General features: G+C 39.4%; 1 protein-coding gene across 3 annotated transcripts in view; it reads right to left on the reverse strand.

Annotated features, from left to right (window-relative positions):
• HNF4G (hepatocyte nuclear factor 4 gamma) overlaps window positions 1–11,369 on the reverse strand; it is a 121,480-nt gene extending 110,111 nt beyond the window's left edge. For 2 of the 3 annotated variants that reach the window (XM_072804172.1, XM_072804168.1), the window contains exon 1: window positions 11,254–11,369. The gene's annotated coding sequence lies outside the window, so the exon portion shown is untranslated. Of the gene's footprint in view, window positions 1–10,008; window positions 10,047–11,253 lie in introns of those variants that run through there. The other variant, XM_072804169.1, reaches the window with a different exon arrangement.
• Window positions 11,370–11,574: the final 205 nt, after the last annotated feature.

Raw genomic sequence — 11,574 nt, forward strand, 5'->3', positions numbered from 1 at the left:
CCCGGGGTCCTGGGACCCCACAGGGAGCCTGCTTCTCCCTTTGCCTTTGTTTTTGCCCCTCTGTCTGTGTCTTTCACGAATAAATAAATTAAAAAATATTAAAACAACAACAACAACAACAACAACAATAACAACAACACTTCAGGGTTTTAAATTGTAAACCTTGCTTCCTAAAACATTTCATTATCAAATAATCACAACTTAGGAAACTTTTCATACTTATCCATGACTCCTGAAGAGAAGATAATAATGTACACACTATTACAATTAAGTTAATATTCAAAATGCTTCAATTCATTTTGCAAAGGTAGTTAAAATTCTGAAAGTCCATCCGTTAAGCATCAGATTTTACTTCATCAAATATGTGCCTATTATCATTATTATCCCTGATTTTAATAAATTAGTTTCCATTAGAAGCTCCAGTTCAGGGATCCCTGGGTGGCGCAGCGGTTTGGCGCCTGCCTTTGGCCCAGGGCGCGATCCTGGAGACCCGGGATCGAATCCCAGGTCGGGCTCCCTGCGTGAAACCTGCTTCTCCCTCTGCCTGTGTCTCTGCCTTTTCTCTCTCTGTGTGACAATCATGAATAAATAAATAAAATCTTTAAAAAAAAAAAAAAGAAGAAGCTCCAGTTCAGTGTCTCATGATCTATTCCAACCTGTCTCAGGCATCAATCCACCATGGTTTTTGTTTACATACAAGTATCAGGTATGCTCAGATGAGCCCAGGGAAATCATTTACATGCTTCACATAAATAATGATGGGATATGAAAAATGAGGAATATAAAATTACCTTATTTCATTTTTAGCCTAAAAATCAAATCAGATTAACTGCATAACATCTCTCTTATAAGAAGAAACTGCTCTTTAGCAGAAGGGCCTCGGTTCGCCCTGACACTTACTTATAACTAGCTATGCAGTCTCAGCTGGGTCTTTATGTCTTTGCCTCAGTTTCCTCTTCTGCGCAGTGGGGAGATAATAATACTTTAGACCTTATGGTGTTAGTGTGAAAACTAAATGATTTATATGAAGCACTGGGTGCCCAGCACACAGAAAGTGTTTAATAAATGGTAACTAGGCACAGTAGTTAATAGCGGTAATAAGTTATGTGTATGTGTTTATGTTTACATTTATATGTATGTATATGAAACCTACAGAAATAGGGATAAATATATAGAAATATTAATTTAATATAGAGAAAATGCAGAGGAGCAAGTGATGTCAGTGTTTCCCTTGTGTGCCACTCTACTGAATGCTTTAAAAGTCATCTCATTTAACTTTTTCAAGTAGGCTGTATGCCTAGTGTGGGGGTTGAATTCATGACCTCAAGATCAAGAGTCTCATCCTCTACCAACTGAGCCAGCCAGATGCCCCTCATTTAACCCTTACCAACACACTGTGCCCATGAGTAAGGCAGGGCTCTGGTCAGTTGGCTAACATTGCCCCCAAACTATCCAAATGGTATACCCTCAATGAGAAGGATTTTGCAAAGATGCTTTAAAAGACCCTCTGACATTCCAGATTAATTGGTGAGAAAACAGCAGTCCATGCTAAGTCTGCATAAACATATTGCACGGTACTTGAGCAGTTCTTAAAGTGATTTTGAAATGGTTACACAGAAGATACAGAGATAACATACAGCAATGTGTATGGACACATTAAACCTAATTATTAATTTGCTTTTATGTACTCATAAGAGAGTATTTAGAATATAAATGAATCCCTCAATTGAGAGTATGAGTATTTCAGTTACTCTGGATTACCATCCCTTTATTTCTCTACCATGAAAAGAAGCCACAAGAATTAAAGATGGATGAGATTTGCAAAAAAGGAGCAAATGAAGAAATGTCAAAACTTGAAAGAAAGAAAGAAAGAAAGAAAGAAAGAAAGAAAGAAAGAAAGAAAGAAAAGGAAAAGAAAAGAAAAAAGAAAAGAAAAGAAAAAAAAGAAAAGAAAAAGAGAAATCCTAAATTGTGAGCCTGTTCAGCACGTAATTTTTTCAAATTTCTGAAGCTGACAAATGGTGCACATCAGTGGTATGGGGAAACAACTCAGGGCCCTGGACAGGACAAGAGAAACAGAATATATTGAACCAAAGGATTATGTTTAAAAACTTCCTTGAAGTTTTTATCTTTGAATTTCCTGAGAAACAAACACAAAAATTAAAAATTTAAAGACTGAGTCATTCTATATATTTCCTTAGCAAATTAACTAACAAATACATATAATTTTACTTAATTCATCTAGAATCAGTTTACAAATAAAGGACAAGTAAGAAAATTCAGAGTCTAGAAAATGCTCTGAGATTCTGAATTTTTGTGAAATATTCCACATTAACTGCAAATTTTCATTTTACTCCCTAACCTTTACCAGGGTCTACTGTACCATCTCCCAGAACTCAACAGGACACTATCCCCTGTCCTACTGGAAGAATGCCCTTGCAGATCAACCCAACTATCACTCTTGCATCAAACTTACACACACACACATACACACACACACTAGCTAAAAAGACACTGGCTTAAAATCTAAAAAGCTATATTTAATAATGACTGCATAAGCCTCTGAGTCTTTGTCTTCCCATGGTTGTCAAAGGACTTAAATAAAATAATGTACGGGAAAGCACTGTAAATTGTGCATATAAAAGAATTCTATAAACTGTAAAGCTCAATTATTAGTATCATCATTTTAGTTATAATGATATTTATTAATGTTAGTGCTCAAAAAAAGTCTAAATTCTGTGGCATGACATAAAAAAGTCTCTATCTTTAGGCCTTTTCCTATTTTTGTAAACTAACTTTCTACTACCTTTTCTTATTTTACCACACAATGGGGCCTCATAAAGTCATAAAACCAACTTTATTTTTTTCATTTATGTATGCTATTCTTTTTAATGACTGAAATATCATTTATTTTCTTTTCTTGACCCAATCCTAGCCCCTGTATAAGAATAAATTCATATGGGAGAGAATAAACTTATATCTGATAAAGGACTTGTAGCTATAGTATATATAGAACTCTTACAACTTGATAAGAAGAAAATAACTCAATTTTTAAAAGATAGGTGGAGATGCATAGTTTTTGAACAAAACTTCACCAAAGAAAATACATGTACATAAGTTCAAGAAAAGATGCTCGGAAAAAAAAAAATAAAATAAAAAAGAAAAGATGCTCAGATTCATTAGTCATTAGGGAAATGCAAATGAAAACTACAATGAGATCTCATCACACACCTTTTAGAATGTCTAAAATTAAAAAACTGGGCATACCAAATATTGGTAAGAGTGTAAAGAAATTGGTGGGAGCATAAAGTGGTACAATCAGGAAACCAGTCTGACAGTTCCTTCTATGGAATCCAGCTATTATACTTCTCAGTAATTACAGTTGACCTTCGAACGACACAGAGGTTGGGGACACTGACCCCACACACACATGCAATTGAAAATACACATATGACTTCTGATTTCCCAAAACCTTAACTACTAATAGCCTTCTGTTGACTGGAAGCCTTCCTGAGAGCACATTGTATGTTATATGTATTACATACTATAGTCTTATAATAAAGTAAGCTAGAGAAAAGAAAACATTAAGAAAATCATAAAGAGGAGAAAATACATTCATATCACTGTACTGTATTTATAAAGAAAAAAATCCACCAAAAAATGGGTCTGTGCAATTCAAACTCATATTGTTCAAAGGTCAACCGTATACAAAACAAATGAAAGGATATGTCGACACAAAGACTTTGTACCCAAATGTTCAAGCACCTTTATTTGCAAAAGCCAAAACTGAAGCAAAACTGAAACAATCCAAATGTTCATCAACAGGTCAATGAATAAACAAAGTATAGTATATCCTTAGAGTGTCATCCTATTTAACAAGCAAGCAAACAAACAAGCAAGCATTGATAGATGTAACAAAATGAATGAATCTTAAAGCAATACGCTGAGTGAAAGAATTCCCTATGTTCCCACGGATAAACAATTCTAGAAAATGCAAACTAATTTGCAGGGTCAGAAAGTAGATCAGTGGTTATCTGAGGTAGGAGCAGGAGGCAGGGTTTACAAAAGAGCCTGAAGAAACCTTAGGGATGTTGGCTATGTTCACTAACTTTATGGTGATTGTTTCACTGGTATAAACTTATGCAAAACATTTAAATCGTGCACTTTGCATTTGTGCCGTGTAATCGTATGTTGGTTGTACCTCACATATCTGTTTCTTTAAATAAGGAATAAGTTACTGATACACACAACAAGACAACGGAATGTTGAAATTATTATGCTAAATGAGAAAAAGGACGACACAAAGGGTATGTACTATACTATTCTATTTATATATTATTCTGGAAAAGGCACTTACCAGAGTAATAGCTTTTTTTTTATTCATATCCCCAACCAGACATGAAAAGTTTAGGAGAGAATCATTTCTCGTCATTATTTTACCCTCAAATAGAGAATACAGTGCCTGAAAATAAGGTTTTTAACAAGCATTTTAATTCTTTCACCTTTCTTCTCTTTTATAGTTGTTTCATTCAGTGAACATTTTTTTCATTAAGCTTCAGCTAAATGCCCAACTAAAGAAGTGGGCAAGAACAATGCAGTTCCTACCCTTGGAGGCCCAACAGTCAGCCTGAAAGAATGATCATCAAACATCCAACCACAGTATGTAATGAAGTTGGTAACACTCACATCAGGAACAAGATACAAGGAAATTGATATATTGGATCAGGAAAGATTTCGAAGGTGTTTTTTTTTTTTTTAGTACAGACCTGTGAGGTAAGTGGAAGTTGGCTAGGATGATGAGGGAAAAATGATGGTGATGGTGGCTAAGAGTGTCCAGAAGAACAGAAACAGTACTTTGAAAGCATAGAGAAGCATGCATTTGAGGAACCACGAGATGTATTCCAGCAGAAGCCTCAAGTAAGGGATCTCAGGAAAATCATGGACTCAGTCACTTGGCCCTTCACGCTAAGAGCATTAGAAGTTAACAAATTGTTTTAAATGGAGGGAAAAAAAAAAAAAAAAACCCAAACCCAAACCCAAAAAAGATAATGGTCCAATCTGTATTCTCTACATCTGTCTAACTGCTATCTGGGAAACTGACTGGAGGCCGGTAGGACTAGGTAGGAGAACAGTTATTGCAAAAATTCAGGTTAGAGGGACACCTGGGTGGCTCAGTGGTTGGGCATCTGCCTTCAGCTCAGGACCTGATCCTGGGATCCAGGATCAAGTCCTGCATCGGGCTCCCCACAGGGAGCCTGCTTCTCCCTCTGCCTGTGTCTCTGTCTCTCTCTGTCTCTCATGAATAAATAAATAAAATTTTTAAAAAATTCAGGTTAGAAATAGCAATTATTTTGCTGAAAATTAGCACAAAGTAGGGAAACATACTCTATTTAAATACTCAACAATCTGACCCTGAATGCTGCCAGTCAACCTTAAGGGGAAAAAAGAGGGAAATCTTTCATAACCCAACCTATTTATAGACTTTTCATGGCTCCTCATGGCCTAATGGGCACAGCTCAAATCTTTGACACCTAGGCACGGTCTCCCCAGTATTCCTTCTCCATGTCATCTCTTGCCATACCACCTACTCCAATTGTAACCTCCGCTGCCCCAAACACCTTTCTGATGTAGAAAAGATCCCCACTCAACAACTTCTAATCAGAAAATCATTAGCTCCTCTCTGGCTACTCAAGCTACATGTATCCTTTGTGCTTCTGTTTTCCATGGTATTTCTACCTATTATATTAATGAAATAGTTGTTGCCTTACATTATAGATGATTATATGTGTTTGTTTTCTAAGTAGATTGTTTGTGTTTGAGATCAGGGATGTTATTTTATTTATATTTGTATTTAGGCACCTAGTAAGGTGTATATAACTTAAAATTCCTGCTAAATTAATATATATCAACTTTACATGCAACTCATTTCTTTTATTTTAAACATTTCTTGTTTTTTGTTTTTTTTTTTAAGATTTATTTATTTATTTATCATAGACAGAGAGAGAGAGAGGCAGAGACACAGGAGGAGGGAGAAGCAGGCTCCATGCCCGGAGCCTCACATGGGACTCGACCTGGGGACTCCAGGATCGCGCCCTGGGCCAAAGGCAGGCGCCAAACCACTGAGCCACCTAGGGATCCCCTGTTTTTTTTTTGTTTTTTTTTTTTAATTGTATTATTTATTTATCCATGAGAGACACAGAGAGAGAGGCAGAGACATAGGCAGAGAGAGAAGCAGGAGAGTCCGATGCAGGACTTGACCTGGAACTCCAAGATCATATCCTGAGCCAAAGGCAGACGCTCAACCACTGAGCCACCCAGGCATCCCTTATGTGCAACTTATAACCATGATATCTGAAACAAGTAAATGCAAAAGAAACAAATGAGCAAGGGGCAACTGGGTGGCTCAGTGGTTGAGCATCTGCTTTCCACTCATGTTGTGATCCTGGGGTCCTGGTATTGAGCACCATGCATGAGCCTGCTTCTCCCTCTGCCTATGTCTCTACCTCTCTCTCTGTGTCTCTCATGAATAAACAAATACAATCTTAAAAAAAAAAAAAAAGAGCAAATACTGGGACAGATGTTATAATCCTAAGTAAGCTAAGAGCACAAGCAAAACACTAGACAGTATATGAACTAGAGGAACAATACTCAAAGATTCAAAAATAAAAAAAACAAAACTAAATTAATGTGCCCAGATGACATTATTAGCCAATACTTTAAATGAGATGGCGAGACATTGCCTAGATGTTTATGTTGACTTTTTGCTTTCATAGATAAATGTGATTCTTCTTTACTGAAATATAGACAAAGTATCAAACATTCAACAGATAAAATGTTTGATATAAATAATACAAGAATTAATACACATATACTTTGCAAGTAATGACTATTATTCTCATTTTATAAGTTTTTAAAACTCAGGCACAGAAATATTAACTTATTCAATGACACACAGCTGGCAGAGAGCAAGGTTGAGATTTGTGCCCAGATCTTAATGATCCAAAGCCCATCTTCTGACCACTAAACATATTTAGGACAATCCTTGTACACTGCTTAGCTAAAAAGCACCATGAAGTCAGGAACGATGTCTTTCTTATTCATCATCGTATCTCTGAGGCTTATTAGAAGGCTTAGCCAGGTCTCTAGGGCTCCATAAACTCTTGAAGACATATGTAATTTGTTTGTGTATGTAAATATAATTTCTCTAGAGAGAGGGCCAATAAAAACAGGTGACACTTATTAACAACTTACTATAAATCAAGTAGTGCTTTTAGATGCATTATCTCATTCTATCACAATAGCAGCAATACAGAATACATTTTGGGTACTTAATATATGCCAATTGTTCTAATGTTTTCATGTATTAACATATATAATCAGCATACCAATTCTATGATAGGTATTTATAATTCCATATACTTCAAAAATAAGGAAGGTGGACTTCCCAAGTCCCCTATTCCCTGCTCCCCTTTTAATAAATGGTTGGGCAGGGATATAAACATCTCAATGTGACAACAAAGCCTTCTTTCTTGGCTCAAATGCCATGAGTTGGTCACCCTCAAAGATCTTCATGTCCTTCAAAATGTTAAGAAAAAGAGAAAAAAGTAAAAAATGAACCCCTTATGTATTTTCCAGAAAATCATCTTGATAAAATATGATAAAAGATCATGTATTAAATATTCATATACAAATATAAACACATTATGTCATGTATTATATATGTATTAAGTTAGGGAGTATAGGCAATAAAGCAGATCTATTCTTGAAGGTGTACTCATAATGAATGGGCAAGATAGTACTGAGTTACAAAGGTACTTACTTACATAAATAAATGTGCATATATACAGCTCCTGATACATCAGAAGCAAGGTTGTTATGAGCCCTTATAGACATTTTGTGACCAAGAAAAGTGTCTTCCCCAGGGAACACTCAGACAAGAGCAAGGGAATATAGCTTGGCCTGGGGGTGGAGGAATCAAGGTTTCAGTTCTCACTTCCCCCTCAGTGGGTCATCTTTATGCAGTGAGCAACCCGATGACCAAGTAGAGCAGCCATGGTTACTCTCATAGCCTAGAGCCATGGTGCCTGGATTTGAACCTCCAGTTTTATCACTTGTACATGTGTAGCTTTCGTAGAGTCTCTAAATTTCTCTATGCTTCATTCTTCCCATCTGAAAATGGGGAGATTATTATTATGAACTCTAGAAATTTGTTTAAAGAATCTAGAAGGAAAAAAATGCATGCAAATGGCTTAGAAAATTTCATAGCACATATTAAGAATTCAGTAAGTATTAACTATATATATGTATATATATATATATATATAAAGAATATTCCTAAATAGGTTGTTCAGCTGTAAGAGTAAGCCTCGCTTGAAGTGCTCCTTATGCCTATGTATGAACCGATTAATATCAATAGGTGACAGTTTCTAAGTGGAGGGCGAAGAGAAGTGATTCTACATGAAGCTATCATTGTACACACCACTATTTTGTTTGCATCTAGCTTAAGGATCCGAAGGTACCAGTACCTCTAGCCATTCATTTAGTAAATGGATGGGTAGTAACTAATGGAATGGCATCCTTTACAAGCTCAAAATGAGATGGAATTTTGAAACGCATATAATTCCCTTTCTACTTTGTTATATTTTCATTATTTATTTATATATCTATTTACTTATTTGAGAGAGAGAGAAAGCATGTGCTAACACACACACACACACAGAGGGGAGGGCTAGAGGGAGAGGGAGAGAGAATCCTAAGCAGGCTCCACTCCCAGCGCAGAGGCCAACATGGGGCTCAGTCTCACAACCCTGAGCTCATAACCTGCACTGAAATCAAGAGTTAAGGCTTGGCCAGGTGAGCCACCCAGGTGCCCCTCTACGTTATTATATTTTTAAAACAAAATTCTCAAGCTCCCTAAGTCAGATGTTCCAAGACTGGTTCATATAATTTCCAAATTATAAAACTCCAACAATGAGAAATCATGTTTTCAACCAGTTAGGCAACACTTTAAACACATCAATATTATCCAGTGTTGGTGAGGGCATGGTAAATACACGGTGGGTACTTAAGGCTCCTTGCAATATCTATCAAATTTAATGAGACCATCCCCCTAGATCCAGCAATTCTCATCTCACAATAAATCTATCTCCTTGCAAAGATAATGTACACAGACATTCACTACATCACTATTTGTAAGGTCAAAGTTTCAGTCTTCACTTCCTCCTCAGATGGTCACCTCTGTGCAGTGAGCCTCCCTATGACAAAGTGAATATTCTGGGGGATACTGGCTGGCTACATTGGGTGGACATATTTAAAAAAAAACAATCTTCAAATATTGACAGAAATATTTGATATTAAATGAAAAATAAATTTCAGAACACTGGTAGGATATGAACCATTATCCAAGCTTTAGAAATAACGAGAGAAAAGTTCCTGTGGTTACACACATGAAGGGATACAAGCCCAACCATCAATGGCAGTTACGCATATGAAGTGGAATAGGGGAGTTCACTTTGTATTTTACTATAGTTTTCATGTTGCTTTATTACTTTTAGATTTCACAGAAGTAACAAAAATTTTCAAAGAAATGGGGCCCTCAAAAATAAAATTTGCATGTGAGTATTAAAAAAATTTTTAAGCAATCCTCAAAATTAATTTGTGTTGTTCCATATGCTTAGAATCACAACTGCAGAATAAAAGGCTTATGCGATCTTAATAGACATATGTAGTAAAAGTGTTGTGCTACCTTCATAAAGCATGTCGAGAAAAATTCTATTTGTACGCCATAAAACGGAGCTTAGGAGAGATGGAAAGAAGAGAATAATGGCTTTCAATTTCCATTCCGCCTTTTTTTTTTTTTTTTTTTTTTACATAGGTAACCTATACACCTGGGGCTCGAACTCATGACCCTCAAGACCAAGAGCCACATCCTCTAATGACTTAATCAGCCACGCACCCCTTTACTCCACTTTTAAAAGAGAAAAATGAGTAGTTCAGCAGCACTCTTACCTCTGTCTCTTCCATCCCCTCCTACAAATCGAACCAGGGAGGAGCCAACTCTACTTGGCCACAGACTTCAAATACATAATAAATAGATCAGGTGGCCTGATGATGTGTCCATAGAAGAGGAAAAACAGAGGTAGGTGTGGCGAGTGGGTGGGGACAGCAGAATTATTATGTAAAAGCAGCGCTAGCTGGAGAGGAAGACTATTTTAATGTTGAATGTATGTTTGTGGAGAGACAGAGAGGCTACGAGTAAAAAAGAATGGAAAAGTGAGAAAAGGAACAAGACAAACACTAGGAAATGTTGCTATCAATGAGGTGGTTAGCTTTCAGGACATCCCTCTGAGTTTAGAGCTTCTGCATTCTGCCACCCCCTAGGCCTTGGCGTCAAGTCAAAGTTCAGGGACGACTGCAGGTTGCAGAGGGGTCCCCGGACTCCGTGCTGGGCCAGCCTTAGAAACAGGCGCATCAAGTAGGAAGCACACATCCCATTCAATCCAGAGATCTTAACTCGTGCTGGCCTATTTCCCTTAGACATGGGATGGTTATTGCTTAAGGGGCGCATTGCTCAAACAAGCTTCCAAAGGACGTCTCTTCCCCAAGGAGGCCAAAATGATTTCAGTAGAACCGTACATAGTTATGATGTATGTAACCATAACACACACCTGTGTGTGGGTATAAACTATATAGCTTGTTCCGCAAATCATCTCCCGGCAGCAGCGTCCCTGGAAGATGCCCACTCCCAAAGTGTCCCTATGGGGGGGGGGGGGGGTGACAAGGTGAGAAGGTGAGACTGCAGCCAGGCGTCGGGGTAGATGCTCCAGGCCCCGGCACCTCCCCACAAAGCTCGGGGCCCAGGGGTATGCAGAAGCCCTGGCCTTGCCCCAGGCCTCAAAAACCAAACAAAACCCCCCAACCAACTCCACCAAGGGCCCCAGAAACCTGCCAACCACGTGACCCGCCGACGACACCCCCTCTCCCCTCCCCAAAGCTTTTCTCTCCCAAACGGATCCAACTTTTAGTTTTACTTGTCCTGGGGGCGCAGCCTGCGCGTGCCCCCCGCGGCCGCCCCTTCGCGGCCCCGCGGGACCTGCTCTCGTCCCCGCCCGGCGCGGGGGGTCGCAGGGCTCAGCCCGGGGCGGCGGCCCCTCCGAGGGGCCCGGGGACTCCTCCGGCCCGACAGCGGCGGGGAGCGGCGGTGGCCGGGGCTGGGCCCGCGGGGGGGGGGGGGGGGGCGGGCGCAGCACTTACCTGCGCGGACGCGCTCCCGGAGCTCCCGCGTCGCACTCAGCGCCGCAGCCGCCGCATCTCCCCGGGGTCCCCCCCCCCACACCCCGGGCCGCGGCGTCCGGGGCCGCACTTTTCCGAGCTTGGGGAAGTTGGCTCCAAAGCGCGGAGCTGGGGGGTGGGGGTGGGGGTGGCGGTGGCGGTGGCGGTGGGGGTGGGGCTGGGGCTGGGTGATGGGGGCGGGAGGCTCGAGGGGGTCGTTGTTGTTTGGTTGTTTGGGGGGTTGGTGTGTGTGTTGCTCGGGATCTCCCGCAGAGACTTTTCACCATATGCCGGAGAGTATTC

Source organism: Canis lupus, chromosome 28 (assembly GCF_048164855.1).
Source record: "Canis lupus baileyi chromosome 28, mCanLup2.hap1, whole genome shotgun sequence".
Taxonomy (NCBI): Eukaryota; Metazoa; Chordata; class Mammalia; order Carnivora; family Canidae; genus Canis; species Canis lupus.